Source organism: Chondrus crispus, genomic scaffold, assembly GCF_000350225.1.
Source record: "Chondrus crispus Stackhouse genomic scaffold, scaffold_87, whole genome shotgun sequence".
Lineage (NCBI taxonomy): Eukaryota > Rhodophyta > Florideophyceae > Gigartinales > Gigartinaceae > Chondrus > Chondrus crispus.
In genome coordinates, this window is record NW_005178788.1 from 280000 (window position 1) to 284721 (window position 4722).

Below are 4722 nucleotides of genomic sequence, written 5' to 3' on the forward strand. Positions count from 1 at the left end.
GGTCGGCAATGGCCGCTCGATACGCTGCTCGGTCGCCCTAACCTCCTCCCCGCCCTCTTCCCCGCCCTCTTCCTCGCCCTCTTCTTCACCCGCTTCCTCGCCCTCTTCCTCGCCCACCTCCTCGCCCACGTCGCCGCCGCGCGCGCCGGCGCGCCACGCCGTCCGCGTCTTCTCGCCGCGGCGCGCCCCATCGCGGCGCTTCGTGCCGGTGCTGCCGGTCATCTACGAGCACCTGGAGCTCATCTGCTGACATCCGCGCGCCCCCCGCCCCCCTCGCGCCCAAAAAAGGAAAGAAAAACCCCAATAAAAAGAAAAGAAAAAAACAAGAAAAAAGAGCTCCGCTCCGCTCCGCTACTTGTCTCCGTCGCCGCAGTTCCGCGCGGCCTCCGCAAACCCGAGCCGCCCGCGCCGCCGGTCGTACACCGTCACGTAGCGCTGCATCAGCGTGTTGCCGAGCACCACCAGCCCGCCGAGCCCGTCCATGCCCATGATCCCCACGCACCGGTACGTGCGCCCGCCGCGCGCGTACCGCACCATGTAGTCGCGCGCCCGCAGCTCGAGCCGCAGCGCCCCGCCCACCGTCAGCGTTAGCGACGGCAGCCGCCGCAGGTCCGCGTCCGACAGCGACACGCACATCCCGCTCTGGAACCAGCTCGAGCTCCCGCACAGCTCGGCCACCCCGCAGAACCGCCGCTGGAAGTGCTCCTTCAGCGTCGCAAACGTCCGCGTCGACGTCACCAGCAGCGTCGTCCCCGTGTCCACGATCGCCGCACGGAAGTTGGGCAGCTTCACACGCTCCGTCCCCACCAGAAGTGAACCCCCCAGCGTCACCCGGTAGTACCGCTCGCTTCCCGCGTGCGCCACGGGGATGTACCGCACCGCCGTCCGCGCCACCCGCGGCTCGTACCCGCCCAGCATCAGCTTGCCCCCGGTCCGCGTCATGCAGATCGAGAACACATCCTCCACCACCCCCTTCTTCACAAACCGGTCGAACGGCGGGTCGAAGCAGCTCGGGTTGCACGCCAGGCTCTTGTATGCCATCCCGAGGATCCCGTCCACCTGCGGACGCTCAAAGTTCCGCGAGTTGCGCAGGATCCCCCCAAACGTCACGTTCGCCTTGAGCGACCCCCAGTGCACCTCGTCCTGCACCACCGACCCGGACGCCGCCGACCCGTCCGCGTACCGCAGCGAGAACCCGCAGTCCTTGGGCCGCTGCGACGAGCAGCACGCCCCGCGCTCCGAGCACACCGCGCAGTTCCTCGTGCACCGGTCCGCCGCGCACTGCTCCGAATCGCACGACACCGCTCGCCCGTGCACAGACTCTTGTACCGAGTACCGGTTCGCCTTCTTGATGCAGCTCACGCACCCGTCCATTGGCACAGCTAGCGTCGATGACCCCGTATCTACTTGCACACGGATCTTCTTGCCCCCAATCTTGATCACCGAGTAGTATTCCCCCACCCCGACTATCCCCCCGTGTAGGTCCACCGTGTACGTCATCGGCTTGCTGTCGCCGGGGGGGGAGAACCCCGCCTGGGAGAACAGTTGCCGCCCTCGCCGCCCGAGCAGCGATTCAAGGCGCGACCGTCTCCTCGGATTGTAGATCACCCGAACCTTGTACGGGAGTCCCTTGGTGGAACCCGGCACCTGGTCTCGCGGTGGGATTGCAATCATCCGGATTGTTGTAACTGGCCGCGATATCTCCGTATCACCGCCCTCTTCCTTGGCTCGCGGGGAAGCGTACCGGCCTGAACCATCTTGGAACGAGTTGCGGAGTCTGTCAAGCTGTACATCATACCTGCTTTTCCACGCCCTGCTGCTGTTATTATTCTTCTCTTCGCTTCCCGTCTGTGATGGCTCCGCTTCTTCTTCTTCTTCCAAATGTGGCCGAGCGGAATAATCATTTGATGATTCCAGCGCTTGCGTAGCAGCACCACTCCCGGCCTGGAACAAGCTAATGGAACCGAGTAAACACGTGAGAATAACTATGCTTCGTCTCGCCCGTCGTCGACATGTCTGCTTGCCGAGCATGAAATGGATCATCTGGTATCTAATCGTTGCAGTAGTTGCGGGGGCGGCAAGGAAGCGAGCGTGAGCAAAAACAAAAAGCAAAAACAAAAGCCGTGGGTAGCTGAAAGAAAATAAGGCTGAGGTTTGGACGTTACATCCACTTGGCGAGTGAAGGCTCACAACCGCGAACCAAAGGGAACTAGGAGCTGTTTTCGAAAAAGTTTGCGAGCGTGGAACACTTGAATGTGGTGTTGATGTTGGTGTGTGTGTGTGTGTGATCTTCGAAAGCAGTTGATGCAAGGCGAGTGGGATTGCCGGTGAGAAACGCGGAAACCACACACCCGAACCAAGCACTGCTTCTGCTTTGCCCAACGCAGAGCCATCTCATCCGGGGTACCAGCTTTAGACAAGAACAGGGTCTAGACATAATTTGAAGATGGAGCAAAGTTCAAATTGAGAGAGCGATTCCAGATGCCGGAGGCTGGCTCCCTTGTCGGTCGAAGGGGCGTCGCATTGAATTAACAAGTCCTCCTTTTCGTCAACCTCTATTTCTTCATTCAAAAAGGTTGTCTTGTTTTTTTTTCTTTCTTTATCGCCGTCGCATCAATCAAAGAAAGCCACAAAGCCTCATTTGGATTGAGCGGAAATTCCTTTATTCTTAAAAACCTCTATTTAAAAGTAGAAATTATATTTCCTCATTCCGCATCTTTCTGAATTACTCTTCACACACTCTGTGAACAGGACGCGGCATTCTCTGTGAATTTCGCTGAGCGAATGCCGCCTCGTTTTCCTATTACGGTACTCTCTCGGACACACAACTGGTAACACGCTGCTTCGATAATACTGTAGAGTCTACACCAGTCTTGCATTTCAGCAGATAAAAAAGAGGCTAAGCAGCGAGCTCACGACATTAAGCGGATCACACAGGCAAGAATGGCACGATGGGAAATCGTTCCTTCATTTTTCCATCGCATTCTGAGACCACAACTTCTTTCTCATCAATATCATAAGTGCGGCAGATGACCCGCCATGAATAAACTGTGTCGTATCTTTCCTTCTTGAAGACCGCCGTGCACGATAAAAACCAGAGTGACCAATAATTTACATCCACACTTTTTGCAACCCAACTGACTGTGAGATGTGACTCTAGAACCCCCTTTTCACGACTTTGCCTCCAACTTTTTCCTCTCCATACTTTCGGGATAAGGATTCCGTATCATTGCCACTAAAAAAATCTCATGCGCTGGGCAAACCTTTCCGGGGAAAATTTTTGTCAAACGTAAACGGTTCCACACTCCGCTTCTTCGCATTTCTTTTCATCCAAATGGTGGAGTGAGGGCTTCTTTCAGAGGGGATATCCTTTTTTGCCACACCATTAAACCACCGTACGCCTTCCTTCATCATGACCTCCATTGGGGGCTTTTGCTTTTCGCTTCTCCTGGTATCTCTTGTGTCCGTTGTGCTCTCAAACAACCTTAGTGCTCTAGAATGGTCAAAGCAGTACAAGACCTCAACAAAGGACGTTGCCCTGTCAATCGCGCTTGACGGCGGAAATGGATTTGTGTATATCGTGGGGAGAACGACGGGGCCGAGGGGTATGAACGAGTCTTTTCCTGGCCTTGTTTACAACAATGCGATGAAACCTGGAAATTATGATGCTTCAAAAGCCTACCAAGATGCAATCATCGTCCGAGTTGCGAAGCAGGACGGAAGGGTCGATTGGGCTTCCCGGCTATTGCTGGCTCAGGCCTCAGGATTTTCAGCCGTCGCCCTTTCTCAGGATGGCTCAGTAGTTTATGCGGCGGGAACGGCGACTGTTGGCAAAGACGACAAGCCCTTCATTATCCAAAAGTACGACGCAAATACTGGCAAGGAAAAAGGACATGTTTTTAAAGCAGGAAAAAAGAGCAATTATATGATTTCGAGCATCGCTGTTGCGGGTGATGACGTTTTTCTTTGCGGGAGATCTTCGCAGGAAGTTGGCATTCCACTTCAGTCCGCCCTCACATTAACAGGGGGAATCATAGTCGGAAAGGTTTCAAAGTCGAAGAAAATTGCTTGGCTTCGCCAGGCTGGAGAAAATATGGCTGCCGACATGTGCTCCGGTCTGACACTCTCGGAAGACAAAAAGACAGCTTTCTTGGCTGGTACCTCTCATTCGAGACGTTCTGATAAACAGATCGCATCTTCTCTGGTCATTGCCCTCTCTACTACAAAGGGAGAAATAGTTTGGAGGAAAAATATTCAAATCTCCGCCGACACCGACCTCCGGTCCTCTGGGATCTTGGCGACGACGGAATCGATTTATGTACTCACACACTTTTGGTCCGGGACAGACAACCTACGAAAGTCATACCTCCATAAACTGTCAAGTTCTCGTGGGACGCTGCTGTGGTCAAAAGAAACATGTTGCACGTCTGTCCTTAACAGGGAGGCAGGGTTGAAATCCTTTGAAGGCATGGGATCTGCGACGCCTATACCGGGGTTGGGTTTTGCAGCGGATAAATATGTGTATCATCTTGTTTCCTATCGCAGAAGGGAAGAACTGCTGCCCAATACATACAGCACCAACGTTGTAAGGGTAGGAGAATATGGCGAACAAGTTCCCAAACTAGACATTTCCGACACGGTCTACTCGTTCCGAATAACTCCGTCAGCACCAAAGCGAGCCCTCATATCAACTATGAAGCAAGGTATATACGTTCTCTCAAA